Here is a 19,517-nt window from a genome sequence, read left to right on the forward strand (position 1 = left end):
TGAAAGCACCCTGTCATCTTTTATGTTTCCACTCAGGAAACGGCGACCACGGAACAGAAAAAAACCAAGATCCCATTTCCCTTGATGGATTCATTTCGATACAACTTCACTCAAGAGCTCGCCGCTTCCTGATTTCACATTTCACCATCAAAGACGAGGGCCAGGGCAGGGCTGGGGGAGCGGTCTTATCGGCAGCATGCCCGGCTGAGAAACAGCTTTCCACCTGGAGAGGGGTTCTGGGAGGGCAGCTTTGGACCCCAGCAGCCAACAGAAAAGGAACACTCTGAAACGTTGATTGCTCCCACAGCCAAGTGTGGCAACAGGGGACAGAAGCCCCGAGAAAGCCCGGAATGGGACAAAACCAGGCTACCTGTACGGATGAGGGAAGCAAGGCCCAGAGAGGGTAGTCGTGTGGCCCCAGTCACACAGCAAGGCTCTAGCTGCCAGTCTCTACACCCTGGCTCGGGCATGTCACCCCTTGATATAGGGATGTCCCCACCCCTGTCCCCAAGGCGGGGACCAAGGGGTCACCTCAGGGGCTCCCACAACCCCAGAACCAGGATTGTAACAAGGTGGTGGTCTGCTATGGCCTTGATGGACGAGAGGACATGCCCTCAGCAGAGTAGGGGGGAGGGACAAGGACTGTGGACACTGGGTCCTCCCCCAAGGTTTTCCTGAGCAACTGCCTGGTCCTTGGTAGATAAGCCAGCGTGGCTGTGAGGCCGTCCACAGAGGAGGTGACCACGCACCTTGAGTCCAGACCTGGCTAACGTCCACTGGAGAAGGATGATTCATTCGTTTATCGGACACACTTTGTGCCGGGCTCGTGCCGGGCTCTGTGGCCACAGCGCTGAAAGCGACACAGCGTCTAGGGCTCCACGGTGCTTAGCGCACAGTCACTAACACTAAACAAAACCGGTGTCGTCCACTGGCCGACCACACAGCCACGCGCGAGCGCAGCCGCCACTGCCCTGGAAGCCATGGATGGATTCCACAGGCGGGATGATGAGGGAAGGAAACCAGACAGGAGACCGCATTCTCTGGTTCCATTTCCACGAAGCTCCAGGGGAAGCAAAACTCGGTGTTAGTGACGGAAGTCGGGACAGGGCTGCGTTCCTGGTGGGAGGGAGCCACTGTGGGCCAGAGGCACTGAGCAGCCTTCCAAGGAGGGTCAGAAACGCTCTCTCTCCCCAGCGGGGCCGTGGCACCGTGGGTGCGTGTGCGTGTGAGTTGTGTGTCTGTGTGGTGCCCACTGTAAGCTTTCTTTAAAATCGTTAACAGTGTCTGCTGACCCCTCTGTTTCAGAGCTAACCCTGTGTCTGCTATATGCTTGATCGAAAGATGAAAAGCCTCAGCCAGAGACAGTTTTGCTGAGTCTGGATCCTTCCTGTGAAATATGAGACCAGGGACTCTGCCACCCCATTTGTGTGTCCCCGGCGATAGCCACGTACAGCTCTTCTGCAGGGAGCAAGTCTGGCCACGTGGCCGCAGAAATGCAATGAACACAAGGCCCCTTTCCCTGGCTGATGCTTGGAACCTGCTTTCTGAGCTCCAGCCAGGTGACCAGAGCCGTGTTCGGCCCAGATGCACCTGCTGGGAGCAGGGCCACACGAGTCTCGGATCAGTGACAGACATGGCGTGGAGGCCCTGGGCTCCAGAGTGACCTAGTTTTGAAGCAAGCTGGGTCTGGTCTGGATGTCCTCCAAAGCTCTTTCCTCTGTTCAGTGGAGGTGGAGGGAGCCCAAAATAGCAACCCTTCCACCACCCACACAGAGACAGCAGGTGCCCGCAGAAGAAGAAGTGTGGGTGGGGAGTGGCTGATGGGCAAAGCCAGGCAGGCTCCAGGTGGAACTTCGGGCTCTGTTCTCCGAGGCGCAAAGGAGGGGCAGGAAAAAGCCCGGGCCATGACTTCGCATGACCGCTGCCCTTCCCCCTCCCACGTCCACAGCAATGACACCAGTACGTCCACCGCATGGACCTCTCTTAGGGCCCAGACTCATACCCCCATTTCCCACTGCCCACGCAGCAACGCTGTTTGGAGGCCCCATGGCATCTCAAGAGGCATAGGACAGAAAGCAAACCCCAAAGAGTCCCCGTCTCAGGACAGGGCTCCTCCAGCCTTCCAGGAACCCTGGCCAAAAACCACGGTGTCATCCCTGGCTCCTCTTCCTCTCACCTCCCACACACGAGCCACCCAGACATCCTGCCACTTCCAAGTTCAACAAGTAGCCAAACTCTGACCACTTTCATCACCCCCATGGCGACAAGGCTGGTCCGAGCTGCCATCATGTCTCACCTCCTCACTGGGTCCCCACTTCCTGCCCTTTCCCCCTTCAGTGCATGCTCCACACGGCATCCCGAGTGATCCTATAACGAGGCCCCATCACCTCTCCAATCTCAATCCTACTTCTCTACCCTGCTCGCACTGTTTCCACCACATGGCCTTCCTGCCATCAAATCCAAGACAACCCCTGTCTCAGGGCCTTTGCACTGCCCGATCCCTCTGGCTGGAAAAGTTCTTCTCCCCGATATCCGCAGGGCTCCCCCTCTCATCTTAGGTGTGGCCATCCCTGGCAACCCTACTTAAAACTGCCACCCTCCCAATTCCCCTCCACTGCATTAATCACCATCTGACACACAAGTTTTATTTATTTTGTGTGTTGTCTGTCTCCCCAAATGAGAATGTTGGAAGCACGAGGGCAGGGATGCTTTTGTTCCATTTGTTCATGGCAGTAACCCCAACCCCAACAACAGTGTCTAGCCCACAGAGGACACTCAAAAATTTGTTGGATAAATGAATGAGTCCAGGCTCAGCGACCTCCCTCTGGGGCCACAGCCTCTGCTGCGAAGCCTTCCCTTCCCCTTGGCCCCTCACTACCCATACTCAGGGCACGCCCTGGTATATAGTGCGTCTCCAGCAGGTTCCCATGTCCCCTCAGTTCCCATGGCTCTCCCCACTGCCCTCATTCAACCTCCAAGATACCCCTTGCCTCCTTGTCCCCTCTCATCTGTCCTGCCTTTTGCAACTTACAAAGAACTTCGTCCTCATGGTGTCAGCTGAACCCACACAAAAACCCCGAGCATCCCTGTCGCACGGGCCAGGAGGCCCAGGTCCAACAACACACATCGGAGAAGGTAGGAGGACCCCTCATCCCGACACCCAGGTTGGCCCTCCCTTGGTTGCCCTGTCTGCCCCCTGCTTCCTCCTGAGCAGCCAGGGCGACAGCCGGGGAGGACAGAGGCCGTGCTGGGCAGAGGACAGGCAAACCAGCTCTGGCCACAGGGGAAGAATGAGTCAGCCAGAAGCCAGGAGACCGGCACCTGCAAGGGGGATGCAGAAGGGAGTAGGGGGCTCAGGCAGGCCTGGAGGATGCCAGGGAACTGGTTTTCCCCCAACCTAAAGCAGATGCTGGTCCAGACGCCGGGAGCCATACCCCGGCCTTTTAATTGTGCGTCTCTGTGGGCCTGTCATCCCACAGCTAGAGATTTGCTGCAAGGCTGTCGCCCGGGGGCTGGGCAGGGGTGTCCGTCCGAGCAGTGCTGGAAAGACAGAACAATGGGAACCGTCCAAGGGTCCACAGCAGGGGTACTGGAGCCATAAATCTTGACTTCCCGGAGACCATCTCCTAACTCAGGGAGACGGCCGTGACATGAAGCCACGTGCTGGGTGAGCCCATCCTTGTTTTCTAAAAAAGGCATGAACGTGGCACAGGAAAGTGTCTAGAAAGACGTGTATCAGACCACAGTGGTGGTCTGTAGTTAGTGAGCCGGGGGGGACCTACTCTTTTTTAAATTCTTTTCTGCATGTCATGACTAATTTACAACGAGCACATACCACTGTTCGTAGTAGATAAGACAGAAGTGTCTTTTTTAGGGAAAAAACACTAAACACCCCGAAGGCTTTCCCAAGGGCCCAGGGTCACTTCTGCTGCCAGACCTCGGCACCCACCCTGCAGAGCAATCGAGGCACAGCCCCTGGCCCGCACAGCCTCTCCTCCCCGTGGCGTCAAGCCCCTGTGTGTGACTGAAGAGGGGGAAGCAGAGAGAAAAGAACCACTTCCTGCAGAGCTGGGGAGCAAGGCAGCTCCGGGGGGAGGAGAGTTGCCCACCTTAGGTGAAAACCAGAGGCTCGCTTAGCCAGTGGGGACTCCAACTCTGGGGGCCACCGTGACTCACGGGACAGCGTGGCCCTCGCTGGGGCCAGGGTCGACCACAGGCCGACCAGGTCACAGGCGAGGTGGGCCCACCAGCCCTGCGGGCCCCGCGGGGACCCTGAGCCTGGTCCTGTGGTAGGGAATAGGGTCTGAAGCCAGGGTCGACCACAGGCCGACCAGGTCACAGGCGAGGTGGGCCCAGCAGCCCTGCGGGCCCCGCGGGGACCCTGAGCCTGGTCCTGTGGTAGGGAATAGGGTCTGAAGCCAGAGCGAGCACACGGCCACAAGAATGGAAGCTCCGCGGGTCCCCCAAGCCACTCCTGCATCAGAGCCCCCAGTGGGGTCCTGTCCAACTCCAAGGAACGCTTGGGCTTGTGCCCAGCAGCCTGGGGGAAACTGACCCCACCCCCTACGGCCACCACCCAGGGAAAGGTATTCATCCCAGGGGGATCAGAATTGGTGAATTTGACTGTGTTCTATCCATCTCTGGAGGCGGGTGCCCAACACAGGCCCGGGGCTTCGTGCATGCGGGGCTTAGTGCACACGTGTTCAATGAAGGTATGAATGAACCGAATGAGCCATTCACAAAGACGAGCCACAACACTGCTTTGAAAATAAGCATCTCAGTTCATGAGCTTCTCAGGGCTGGAAGTGCCTCTATGTCCTGAGGAAAAAAAGCTCTTTTGAAAGACAGAGGAAAGTTAAGAGCCCAAACCTGGAGTCATGGGGCCCTGTTGCAGAAACGGGGCCAGAGGACGGCACCTACCCCCCCCCCCTGTGGAAGGGGAGGGGGAGTCAGCTTCTGGGAAGAAGTGGGGCCTCACCTGGGGCAGTCCCAGAGGAGGGAGGTGACAATGACAGAGCTGGGCCTCAGCTTCCTGCCTTTAGTGGGTGAGGGCCAGTCCACATGGGCTCAGGATAATGAGGCCCAAGCCTCATTCTCTGTAGGCGTCCACCCACCTGATGAAGGTTCTGGGCTCTTCTGCCCAGGCTTGGGGGTGGGGGCTTTCAAGCTTTCCGTGGGCCCTTGCCTGGGGCGGAAGGGGACAGGGATTGAGCACAGGTGGTCTTTCCCTGCGCTGGGAACCAGAGAAGCAGATTCCAGAGAGCTTGGTGCACACGGGGAGATGGGTCACTTGGCACATCAAGATGGCTTCTCTGTGAGTGTGGGCGTGAGGCGGTCACAACCTGCCCCACCCCCAACACACCGGCACCTACTTCGTCCGCTGCCCACCGTCATCCCCCAGCACACACAGTCGGGCTGTGATCGCCCTCAGAGCAGCAGAAGGGATACCCAGAGCCGCAGACCCGACCTGTGGTGGAGAAGCTAAAGGACACAGAGAGACAGCCCTGGCGGTGGGGCTTCCAGAACCCTCAGCTCTGGCTGCTCATTCTGCCGCCCCCAGAGAGACTTGAAGTCAGAATCCCATCTGGGATCAGAAGCCAGCACCCCAGAGGCCCTGGGGAGTTTTCTAGATAAAAGTCAGGGCTTCCCAAGAGGCCTGAGTCAGTAGCATGGGGAGCAACCCCCACTCGGCACCCCTCCCTGCTCACACAGCCATCAGCTCACGGCTTCTCCGACTACCAGCCTGGAGTGGGGGTGCAGGGCTGCAGCTGCCTTGCACTGAGGGGGGTTGTGCCCTCAAGCCCCAGGGCCCCGAGGGAAAGAGGATCAACTGCACCCCGAATTCTCCTGGCTCCAACTCGCTGTGTGACCGCGGGCAGGTCCCTTTCCCTCTCTGGGACTCATTTTCCTGTTCAATGCGATCAAGATTTTGGGCTCTCGGGGTTCCATCTGACCCTGAGCAGCCCTGAGTGGCCAAGCCTGGACCCACTCTGACTAAGTCAGAGAAAAACCACCACTCACAAACCAGCTGGTTACCAAAAGCAGAAAGGTGCCCCCAGAAGGTGGGCAGTGGTCCGGAAATTCAGATACAGGCACCATTGTTAATGTTTTCACCTGAAATTTCACTAAAGATAGTGAACATTTGTGCCACGGGCAAAACATTGCCAAAGATGCTGTTGGCCAGTGGACGAGGACAGCTCCCTCCATCTGTGTATTTATTTTTTATTCCTTTATTGACTTTTGTCCATGAATCTAGAACACATCAATTGGGCCTTCTGGCCATAATTTCTTGCACGTGCTGCTTCTCCCCTTAGATGAAAAGCCCCTGGAGAATCAGGATTTTGTCCCTCCATCTCTGTGCCCTAGTGCCCAGCATGGTGCATTCGGCTCTATAATGCTAGTATTGCTGTTGTTTTCAATTCTAGAACCTGAAGGACACTTCCCATCTAATCCAGTCTTCTCTCTACAAATGGGGAAACTGAGGCCCAGCACATAACTCTTATTTAATCTAACACCAGAACCCCGACTGGGCAGGTTCCATATTATAATCACGCTAATTCTACTTCAAATCAATCCGCACATTCACTGAGATTTAAACCTAGTGGGATCTTTCAGGGGTGGGAGATTTGGCAAATTTATTTGAAAATGAGCGAGAATAAAGAAATGTTTGAGAAGAAGAAAAATGTCCTTCCACCTATCAAGAGAATAGTTAAGTCTACAGATTTATAGGAACTTAAACTATATGTATCATTTCATGGGAAATAAGAAAGAATCCAAAAAAATTAAAAGGCCCAAACTTATAAGAAAATTCAATAGCGTGGTAGTGTTTCTAATCGGGGGCGGGGGGAGTGCAGTTCTCAAACAGTCGTGTTGAAGCAAATGCTCTCCTTTTGGGAGAAAAAAATTAAAAAGTAAAATCTTTAAAGACAATTTTAAATAGTTAAAACGGGTCACATCTCACAGCATACTCAAAAACCATGTAGGTGGTTAAAGATGTCTGATAAGAAAACAAAACAACAAAAATACTGGAAGGAAATAGGAAAATTTTTATAATTTCAGTGTGGAAAAGCTCTTTCTAAGCATGATAGAAAAACCAGACACCATAAAGAGAAAGAAAAAGAATTCTGACCACATACAAATTTAAAACCTATGAATAGTGAAAGACACCATAAAAATAAATTGTGGCAAACAAAAGAGCAGGCTGGAACAAAATATTCGCAACACGCGTAATAGAAAAAAAATTCATATCCATTCTATTAAAGAGCGTCTATGAATCAACAAGTAAGAGACAGACGACCCCAAAGAAAATCAGGCGAAGAATATGAATAAGGAGGTAACCAATGAAGAAATATAAATGTCCACAAAACATATGAAAAAGGATTCACCTTCCCTGATAAAGAAATTAACATTTAAAACACAGTAAGATATTTTATACTTATCACAGTGATAAAAATTAAAATTACCAACAGCACCCACAATTGAGGACATCGGGGACAAGGAGAGTTCCTACCTGGACAGTGGTCATGTCCACCTGTTCAGCTGTCTTAAAAGAACCATTTGGCATCATCTTTCAAAATTGCAAATACTCCTGTACGAAGCAACACCACCTCTGGAAATACATCCTAAAGATAACTGAACACATCTGCTCAAAGACATGTTTGCTGTGCTCTCTTTGTAACAGGGGACCAGATACGTGTTGACGAAGAGAAGGATAAGAGAAATCAGGGCACATTCATATCGTGGATGATGGGGAAGTGTTACAAAGAATGACATAATCCACATATCCTGCTGTGGAAAGTCACGCACAATTCACCGGGAGGAAAGGGGAAAGCAATTTTATAGTAATAAGTAGATTATGATCCCATTTTTAGAATAAACAAATGAATCAAGACTCAGACCAAACTTTTAGCCCCGGTTACACGTGGGCAGCGGGCTTGGTGGAGAATGAGACAGGTGAGAGATGAGAGAATGTTGCTTTTAAAAAACTTATGCTGGGGTTCTTTGAATGTTGCAGTGATACGTGTGACTTTGCACATATGTATACCGTGTGTGTGTGTGTGTGTGTGTGTGTGTGTGAAAGAGAGCGAGAGAGAGAGAGAAATTAACAACGAAACAGTGTATCCTCACAGCCCCCCACACAAAATCGCTATTACTTTTATTTTGGAGATGAGACAACAGCCCCGGGTTATGTCACTTGCAGGAGACACTCACATGCTGTGAAAGCTAAGAAGGAGCTCCGTCTCAGCTTGCCTGAACGGAAAGCCAGGGAGGACCCTTCCCCACCACAGCCCGCCCGTCCTGGACCACAGCGAGGCCGTGTCAATTTTGTCTTGGCGGACCGCGGCTGTCAGAGCAAGTGGGGCCCGCTGCTTCTCCAAGCGCTGTATTTAACATTTCTGATCATTCAAGTATTGGAGTCAGTACTTGGTATAGAACTGCTAAGTAGCAGGGGGGAAATACCAACTACCAGTAATTACTATTAATAGTTTGGAATATTTCTTCCAAGATGTTCACTGCCTTTTTAAAACAGAGTTGATAGTACATTATAGGTCTGATTTTATATCTTTCCTTGAAAATAACATTGTATCAGAGGCCTTTTCTTATATCATTAACACCTTCATAAGCATCACAATTTTAAAACATATCCGTGCTTTAAGTAATGGTATTTTATTCACTACTTAATTTCACTCTGCTTACCTACCCCCCACCCAACCTAACCCACAGGCATCCAAGCGTCCCATCTGAGATAAACCGTATTAACTATATATTCTGTATCAGGCACAGAGATGACTAAGACATACCATACCACATAACACACGGCAAAATTATTCTGGGTGGATTAAAGAGCTAAAGGGGAAAAAAAATCACAGAAAGACTCGAATAAAGTTGATGAGAGAATTTATCAAACCTTGGTGAAGGGGAGGACTTTCTAAGCCTAAAGCGATGGTAGAAACCACAAAAGAAAAGAGCACGAGATTTGGCTACCTAATTTTGATACTCTGTAAACAACGTGAACAAAAAAGTAAAGGTCAAGTAGCAACCTGGGGAAATTATCTGCAACAGATACAACGAAAGATTAATAGCTCTAATGTACAATTAATGGCTGTAATATATAAAGAGCTCGCACAAATCAATACAAATCATCCACTGAGACTCCAGTATAAAATGGGGGAAAGGCTTAGACCTGTGCTGTCCGATATGGGAGCCAACAGCCACAAGTGGTTATTTAAATTTAGATTTAAATTAATTTAGATTTAAATGAAATCCTTAAACTATATTAAATCTATATTTAGATTCAATTAAATTGAAAATTCAGTTTCTCGGTCAAGCTAGCCACATCTCAAGGGCTGAATAGCCACGTTTGGCTGGTGGTTAAGCTGTTGGGCACTGTAGCTACAGACCATTTCTATCCTCATTAAAACTTTGATTGCAAAGCACTTAGACAATTCACAAAAGAAGATATACAAGCACATTAAAAAATTCAACTTCATTAGGAATAAAAGGAATGCAAATTAAACCAAGGTAATATTTTATATTCATCTATCCAGGAGTAAAGTGGATGTTGCTAATTGAAGACCAGAGTTACCAGCCATCTGCAAAATAATTTGGCATAGAAATTAAGAGCAATTAAAACCCTCGGCCCGCTAATTCAGTTCCTGGGAATATATCCTAAAAAAAAATAGATATACAGAAACAGTTTCATGCAGAAAGTTAGTTATCTCTGGTCTCTCTATAAATACAGAAAGAGAAGGAAGTGATTACACCTACGACAGACCCCCCACTTGATGAACCAATCGATCATCAATAAAAATCTGCTTTTTCTGAGAGGGTCTGATGACTTGGGAAATGCCTAAGATATAAGATTTTTTTAAAAAAATCATTCAAAACTAGCCAGCTAGGATAATATCCACTATAAAAATACGGGGATGATATACGCACAAAATGCTCTCAGAGGTCAGAAGAACATGACAGTGCAATGGGGTTCTGCAGGGTTTTTATGCTGTTCAGAGATTTCTGAATGGTTAACGATGATCATGTGCTGCTTTTCTATGGAACTAGAAACATTATTAAAAATTCAGAAGAGGATGGGGTGCCTGGGTGGCTCAGTCGTTAAGCACCTGCCTTCCGCTCAGGGCCTGATCCCAGGGTCCTGGGATCGAGCCCCACATCTGGCTCCTCCGCTATGAACCTGCTTCTTCCTCTCCCACTCCCCCTGCCTGTGTTCCCTCTCTCACTGGCTGTCTCTCTCTGTCAAATAAATGAATAAAATCTTTAAAAAAAAAAAATTCAGAAGAGACGACATAATGGAGTGATTGAGAACACAGACCTCGGGGCAGGAGGGCTAGCTCTCCAGCCTCAGACAAGGTCACCTTAGTTTCCTCCTCCGAAATTAACAACAGCCCCCGCCTCAAAAGGTCATGAGAAAATTAAGCGAGCTGTTGCCTGCAAAGTGCTGGGCGAAGTCAGCACACAACAGAGCGTACAAGCCACTATTTTTATTAACATGGGAAATGGTTGTTCACACTATCGCAGGACAGACCAGGACCCAGAATCCTCTATATAACACTCTCGCAAGTGCGGAAACATACGCTTTGGACATACACTCTACAAAACGTCCAAGAAGATGAGAAGGATCTATTCTAAGTGAAAAGTGGTCACGTCGGGGCCGTGGGATTATGAGTTTCCTTTCTTTGCTAAAGAAGCAAAAAAAAAAAAAAAAAAAAAAACTCCTTTTTCTGCGTTTCCCAAATTCTCCTCAGTGAGGGTGCAAACTTTACATAATAAAAATGCTTTAAAAACAAAAAGCCGACACTGAAATACGTAAGTTTAACCGACTGCGCTCAGGCGGTCAGGTTTAAGCCGCGTTCTGGGTGACGGGATTCTGGGAGGTGATTTAAATTTGTTTTCTGTGTATTTCATGTGCCTGTTGAATAAGTCGTAATTTTTCTAATCACACACACACAAAAAGGTAGTTAAAAAGAAAACCAGGCTCCCTGACCCCGATTAGGGAAGGAAACTGAGTCAGACAGAGACAGGTACTGAGGGGGTGGGACTGAGTGTTGGGAGGACGGTTCACAGGGACGGCTGGGCCTGAGGCTGGGGGCTGGACCCCGTCCTCCCGTCTACACTGGAACACAGCACAGTGCAAACACACCCAGGTGGTGAGGCCAGGTACTGGGGACTGGAAGGGATCCCTTTTTATCTCCTCAGCTCCCCACGAGACATCTGTGAGGTTTTTCCCTGCAGGAGCGAGTGAAAAAGCAATGTCTATATCACGGTCTACGTAGCTGACAACAGATCTACCCCGTTTCTCTCCCTTAGCGTTTTTCCCCTGAGCTCCTGGGAGTGGCCATCCCCACCCTGCCCCCCCGTGACCCCCCAAGAGCTGGGCCCAGTCATTCCAAGCGCCAAACCCACAGGTTGCAGGCCACACACGTAAAGAGGAAAAAAAAAAAAAACCAAAACAAGGAAAAAAGCCCTTTTAACTTCCAAAAGGGCCATGATGGGAACGGGGATGACCCCCTTCTCCCCACGTAGGGTTTGGCCACTCCATCTCTACCAGGCAGAGTTCTGGTGTGTGATTCCAGCTCCTGACCCCCCAGCTCCCCAAAATCCCACAGGGCCTGCGACAAAGTGGGGGAAGGCTTTTTATCAACCGGGAGCTGGGAGTGCTGGGCTTGGTGTCGGATCTGCTCAGCCCGCACGCTGCCGAGGCACTGAACGTAGAATTTTGCTTGAAACGAGTGGGCCGCCAATGGGAGCGTGAGCGACCCGTGCTGGTGCAAGAGGAGGTCACCAAAGTGCAAAGCAGCAGCTCGGTTTTGTGGGACTCACAGTGGTTCTGGGGCCGGACAACAGGACTGAACCCTGGTCATCAAGCCATCCAGGCCGGGCAGTGACTACAAAGTGGAGACAAGATCCCGGGCTGCTTGCAGGCTTGTGGGGAGCGGCGGATGCGTGGAAAGTACTAGTAAATATTAACTCCCTCGGCCCCTGGTCTCTTGTTGCCATGGCAACGTGGAAGGCAGTGAGGTTGGGAAATAATGGGATGACAGGACCCAGGACTCAGAAGAGGAAGTCCTAGCTGCCATTCCAGACTGGCTGGGTGCATCGGTGCCTGCCACCTGACCGTGGGGGCCTCAGTTTCCTTCTCTGTGCAGCGGGGTTCATTTCACCTCCAGGCCCCAGCAGCCAGAACCATTGCCAAAGGCTCCTCGGGGCCGGCCTCAGGGAGGTGAAGAACTGCACGCAGAGCTGAGCTGTCATCTCGGGCGGAACAATTGTACCCAGAGAGCGGCAGTAGAGACGAAAAGCTCAAAGCCTGTGTCCCCAAGCAGTGGTTTGCCAAGTGGGGAAGGTACATTGTCTGCAGCAAAAGCCAGCAAACCAACAGAACACGAAACCACACTTCCATGGTGCACGGCTGGTCCTGACCAGAGGCTCTGGGACCTTTTAAGGTGCGAGGGAGGCACAAAGGCTCAAGGTACGGCCCTTACCCCAGAACAAAATGTGCGAATGCACACCCATGACACTGGGTGGCTTGTAGAAACTTGAAGCGCAAACCTGGGCCCCCTGGTCAGGACCCCCGCCCACCCTGGGCTTAGGGGCACCCTAGACAATCTCCCCAGCCTGGGGTGCCCCCCCCCTCAGGAGGCAGACACCAGGCTGGAGGCCCAGCAGCTGTCCGCGATGTGCCTGGGCCGAGAGCTTCAACCCTACCTCTGGGCCCTGACCGCCCACACTGGTTCATCCCCTCTCCCAGGGCCCCCAAACCCTGGGGCAGAAGAGGGGAGTTCCTCAGCTGGCCCCCAAAGCCCCCCTTTAGATCCACTTACAGCTAGAAATCAGTGGGTAACCGGATCCCCAAAATCTTGGGCTGAAAGACCCCACCTCCAGACGTATCAGCTCTGGGTCCTGCACCATTCTGGACCTCGACACGGTGGGAAGCCCCTCTGCTCCCTAATGTGCCTCCCCGGCCCCACCCCTCCCGCCCGCAGCCTCCCTCTTCAGAGACCCAGGCACCAGGCACGGGAGGACACCCAGTTGACAGTGGAGCCCTTGAGAAAAATCCTCATTCGTGTTTTAAATGTGCCATTCTCTCCACCAACTACGATCCGGAGTTGACCCAGAACTTCGCGGTCCGTCCTGTGGCCACACTGGCCGCGCCTTTAGCAGAGCCTGGGAAGAAGTGAGCTCGCACAGTCACAGAATTTTAGACATTTAGCTCTTCTCTCCAACCCCTTTATTAGAGAGGGAAGTCGGAAGGGAGCTGAGAGGAGAAAAGAAGATGGAGGGTGATGAGGCAGGCCACGCCTCCCTGCAGAGGGGGAACCAAGGAGGGCTTCCTGGGGGTGAAGCCTTGGGCCCAGGCCTGGCTGCAAGTGGGGACTTTCAGAGGGGAAAGTGGGGGCAGGCCCAGCTCCAGCTTCCTTCCGCCCCCCACACTCCTTCCCACGCCCCGCCCAGACCTCACCCCCGGGTGCATTGCCCCAGCGCGGAGCCCGGCCCTTCCTCCCCGGTGCCTGTCTCATCAAGGGCCTAGGCCAGCCCTGCACATCGATCAGCCCAACCTCACAGGGGCACAGAGGGCAGGCCTTGAGAGTGGCCCCCTCAAGGGCGGGCCCCAGGCCCCAGAGACACAGGCAGCCCAGAAGAGGGGCTTCCCTGACACGGCCTCCCCTGGTCCAACCCCCAGGCGGGGTGTGGTTTACATGCCATGAGAGCACATTTTCCTTTCCAGCCTCTTGGAAACCTAGCAGAGTGGCCTTGTCACAGAATCAAGGGACACTTGATGGTCACCGTTTAGGCTCTGGGTACATCCGTTCATGACAGTCACAAACCCCTTCCCTTTTGGAACCTTGGGGATGGTTTGTGCTGGTTCGCCTTTCCCCAAAGCCATGTTCATCCTGAGCTGCCCTCATCAGCGGCGGGGTGGGGGAGGATGGATGGGGGGCGCTCCGTGCGCAGCCGAGTCTGGGCTTTGCCTCCTTTAATCCTCACGACCACCCAGAAAATACTTGTAGTATTCTCATCTTACAGACCTTACTCAGCCAGCAGAGCTTTCCAGGTAATAACAAAGGGGCTCTAGAAGCTCGTTTAACCCTTATCCTCACCAGGAGGCTGCCCTAGACCCAATCTGTCTTGGGGTTCTCTGCTGACGCTCATGCCCCATCCTGCAGGCGGTGGGATGCAGGAGTCTTGGGCTCTCAGCTGGCCTGACCCTTCTTATAGTGCGTTCCCCACCTCGTTGGGCCCCCACGTCCTGTGTTGCAGGCCCCATGACCCCAGTGTGGGCTATGTCCTAAAAGCAGGGCTCCCCTAGAGGACATGGCCCAGTATAGCAGAGAAGGGAGTATCCCCCTGGGCCCTGGGTCCCTGTTGTCTCCCTACTGGGCCCTGTGCCTATGGGCGAGTCACTTCATCTCTCAGAAACAAGGGGCAGACGCGATGTGCGCCACCTTCCTCCCAGGGTGGTGAGATCCACTACAACAATGAATGTGAAAGTTCACCGCTCTGCTCAGTAAGGGGCACAGGTAGGCGTTGTCAGTCCTGGTGACCACAACCCTCCCCAGGGAGGGGGCAGGGACCCTCCCCCTGTTTTGCAAATGAAATAAAGTCGGGTTCAAAGGAAGGAAGGCAGCTTCTCACTCCAAAGAGCCAGGGACCCGGTTTGGCTTTAGGTCCCTCTCAGAAAGCAGCTGGAATGCCCTGGCCACGGGGGTCTCCCTGGCCTCGCAAGGTCCCCCAACCCCGCCCAAGATGTACCAGGCAGCTGGGAGGAGGTGCAAATAACCAAGGATCTAGTGGCAGGAGATCTGAGCTCAGATCCGGGCTCTGTTTCCTTTTCCCCACGTGGTGGTGGAATCACTTCTGTTGGCCTCCCCTTCCTCATTTACAGCAGGGGGACAAGGCACCCGCCACCGGACAGGGCTGTGAGGTGCTGCTGGGAAAAGTGCTTTATAAAGTACAATGCCACAAGACAAGCAGTGAGATCGTCCAAACCACTCACCACGCCGGCCACCTCAAGGCCACTCAGCGCTGAGGAAAGCACCTGTTCTGTAACTGTGGGTTTGTGTGTTTCACACCCTCAGAGAAAGTCCTGTTTACCGTGCGGCGCGCGGGTATCTGTGGGGGGCAGCAGATCTTCAGACTTTGCACAACCTCAGTGGCCATCGCGGGAGAATGGGTAAATAAACTGTGGTAGCAGCACGCTGTGGAATACTAGATGGCGAGGAAGAAGACCCAGCTGCTGCCACGTCATAGCACGGATGACACTTCCGAGCATAGTGTTGGCTAAAATAATGCCAGACACAAAAAAGTACAAACCGTGTGATACCGGTTAGATAAAGTTCAAGGGCAGACATAAGCAATCTGTGATGCTGGAGGTCCGGGTGTTGGTTACCTGGGGAGCAGGTGGTGAGGGGCTGGGGGCACGCACCGGAGGGGGGCTTCTGGGTGTCCAATTTGTGCAGTCATTGAAGCTATCCCTGTATGATACACACGCTTTTCTGTGTGTACCTTTATTTAAATAAAGTATTTTCCAAATTTGGCATCTGGGGCCAAGACCCAGCTCTACCATTTGCATATTGCATGACCTTCAGCCAGTTAAACTCTCTCCACTCTGACCTCGGCAAAATAGGGATAATAATGGTTTCTGCCTCTAGTGGTCCCAAATGTCGACTATTTAAGTTCCGCCTTCGTATTGACCTTATCCCAGCACCATGTACTAATATTTTCTCTTTAAATCAACTCAGCAGTGTTTGCTAAATAACCTAAAAATGAAATTTTATATCGCTCTCATAAATCATGGATTTGGTATGCTAACTATCCACTTCCTACTTTATTCAGTTGATATATGTTAAACACACAACTATTAAGTAAAAATGGTCATCTGTGAGTCACCTCAATTTATCCTCCATATCAGTGATGGTTGCATACTCACACTGGGAAGAACCAAGATAATGGGTTACTCAGAGCTCCTAGCACTGTGCGGGCCCTTAGCAAGTGGTAACCATCATCACCACCATCATGACCAACATCACCAACACCATCACCATCATCACCAGCACCATCGCCATCATCACCAACATCTTCACCAACATCTTCACCATCACCACCACCATCATGACCAACATCACCAACACCATCACCATCATCACCATCATCTTCACCATCATCAGCATCACCAACATCATCACCATCATCACCAGCATCACCATCACCACTAACACCATCACCAGCATCACCAACATCATCACCAGCATCATGACCAACAACACCAACACCATCACCATCATTACCAACACCATCGCCATCATCACCAACATCTTCACCATCATCACCACCATCATGACCAACAACACCAACACCATCACCATCATTACCAACACCATCGCCATCATCACCATCATCTTCACCATCATCACCATCAGCATCACCAACATCATCACCAGCATCACCATCACTACTAACACCATCACCATCATGACCAACATCATCACCAGCATCACCAGCATCATCACCAGCATCATGACCATCAGCAGCAGCAGCAGCAGCATTACTGACACCATCGCCACCATCGTCATCACCATCACCATCGTCATTATCACCACGCACGGAATCAGTAAATACTTGCTTCCAGACCATCTCATGGGGCCAGCTCAACATGGCCCTGGCCTCAGCAGAGCTTGAAGAACTCAGGACACAGACCCATTCTGAAGTGTTGGGATCTGCTGGGATGCACATCCAGGTAAGGACTCCATGTGGGTACAGACTGGATGGAGGACACTGGGCCGTACCCTCCCACCCTCCGGGCCAGGCCAGAGCCAGTCTCTCCCCAGAGGCCTGTATCGACCTATCTCTTCCTGCAGGCCAAGGCTGACGGCACCTGGGCCTGACCCCTCATCCTTCAGCTCACTCTCCTCACCTCTACAACACAGCCAGCTCCTCCGAACCGGCCACCAATGGGCCCAGATCACTAGACACACAGAAGTCATCATGGGAGAGCTCTGGACACTCAGTAAATCATTCAAAATGTGCCAATATTATTTGACGTTCACCCTCTGGGATGTGTCCGCACCCCTCCCTCACACTGTCAGCAGGTACCCAGAGCGCCCGCTCGCAGAGTAGGGAAACCCTGCCCCTGCAAGGGCTCTCCTACCTATTTGGGTGTGGCCCTTGTTAAGTAAATGCAGCCAATGAGCATCCAAATTTACGAGAGTTAAGCTGGAGGGGGGGACGTCACTAATTTAATTTTTTTAAAAGGCTTTTGGTACTTAAAATGGCCATAATCGAAGGGAGGGGAAAAATAAAACAAGATGAAATCAGAGAGGAAGACAAATCAGAAGAGACTCTTCACTCTAGGCAACAAACAGGGTTGCTGGAAGGGAGGGGGTGGGCGATGGGCATTAAAAAGGGCAGCTGATGTAATGAGCACTGGGTGTTGTATGCAACTGATGAATCACTGACCTCTGCCTCTGAAACTAATAATATGCTGTATGCTAATTAATTGAATTTAAAAACAATTAAATAAAAAATAAATAAAATAAAATGGCCATAATCTTTGATTCAAATAATTCTACTTAAAGGAAATAAGGATATTTCTTAAAGATTCTTGTACAGAAACATTCATCACAGAATTATTTTTGATAGTAAAAAAAAAAAAAGTAAACAAGACAAATGTCCAGTTAACAGAGATTAGTTAAACAAGCATCAAGACTTTTATACATTGGCTATTGTAGACCATTTAAAAAAATCATGTTATATAGGGGGCGCCTGGGTGGCACAGCGGTTAAGCGTCTGCCTTCGGCTCAGGGCGTGATCCTGGCGTTCTGGGATCTAGCCCCACATCAGGCTCCTCTGCTGTGAGCCTGCTTCTTCCTCTCCCACTCCCCCTGCTTGTGTTCCCTCTCTCGCTGGCTGTCTCTCTCTCTGTCAAATAAATAAATAAAATCTTTAAAAAAAAAAAATCATGTTATATAAGTATATGACATGAGAAGACACTCAAAATATACTATAAGAGAAAAAGCAGGTTACGAACATATACATGTGTTTTTGTATGTACATATATTTATATATGTATATCTTTGTGTGTATGTATCTTAATATGTACATACATACATATCTTTTATATATGTAAAATATTTATCATATATGATACTAATCCTGAAATACAGTATAATTATTATAATTATAAATAGAAAAAATAATATAAATATAGGCTCTAATACATTAACAGTGGTCCTATTGGACGGTAAAATTACAGGTGGTTTTATTTTTTCTTTATACTCTATTGTACTTGCTGATTTTTGTCAATAAACATGCATTATTTTTATTTTTAAGGGAAATGGAAAATGATATTAAAATGTGATATGTAATATATGACCACACGTGGGACTTTGTTCTTTAAAAACTTTTCTGCAAATCCCTTTACATTATTTTTTAATTTCTCATAAAATCATAATATACATTCTTTGGAAAATATCTCAACAGTACGGAAGTGCATAAAATAAAAACGAAAGCCCAACCCAGCCTTTCCCCCATCTCTCCCGAATCCCGTCCCCAACCATTAATCTCTGGTATCATTATTTTGATGAATAGCCTGTAAAACCGTTTTCTGTTAACGTAGGAACATTTTGTCCAGCCATTCAGTTCACTCGTATTTTTATTTTATGAAAATAAGATCGCAGCATGCAGACTGTCCTGAAATGAGCCTTTTGACTGAGCAGAACGGCCGTATCTCCGAGTGGGTTCCCTGTGGTCTATGTGCCCTTCCTCGAAGGCTCTATCCTATTCCAGAGTGGACCTCGGTGGAATTTATTTGCCCTGCGCCCTGCTTTGCCGTGTTTTCATCACCCCGAAGTGACCTAAACACTCTTATGTATACTGTCTTCCACCCAGGGGAGCATAGAAGAGCTCTCTAAAAATAACACTGTGTATGAGGGTTTTTTGTTTTTTTTTTTTTTAATGTTGTGGCTTTTGCTACGCTTTCAAAAAAAAAAAAAAAAGGCTGTATCGATTTTTTCGATTCTGATCAACGGCATCCTTGAAGTAAGATCTCAAGTCTTAACTCACAGATTAAGAAATCTTGGGGACCAACTGGTGCAGCCCCTTTATTTCATAAATTGAGGCCTGGGGGAAACACTCCACCCCAGACACAGAGCCAGCGAGGGGCTGAGTCAGGACTGACCCCCAGGTCCCCCAACTTCTCGACCCTTCCCACTTGTAGTTACACGGTTATTTTGCTAACATGACCCAGAAGCCTTTGCCCTCAGCCTGAAAAACAGATCCTACGGCCAAACTGGCAAACATCTACTCTCCCTTCGGGTGTCAGCCTGGATGTCACCCCCTCCAGGAAGCCTTTCTTGACTTTCCCAGAGGCTGGAGTGGACATATCTCCTCCTCCCATATAGCTCCCTGCTCTGTCCCAGCTGCCAGTCAGGTCGTGTCCCCTCTACACCGGAAGCTCAGGGCTGGGGGGTTGCTTGCCACTCTGTCTCAGGTGCCCTTGCTGAAAG

The sequence above is a fragment of the Ursus arctos genome, unplaced genomic scaffold, assembly GCF_023065955.2.
Source record: "Ursus arctos isolate Adak ecotype North America unplaced genomic scaffold, UrsArc2.0 scaffold_23, whole genome shotgun sequence".
NCBI lineage: Eukaryota > Metazoa > Chordata > Mammalia > Carnivora > Ursidae > Ursus > Ursus arctos.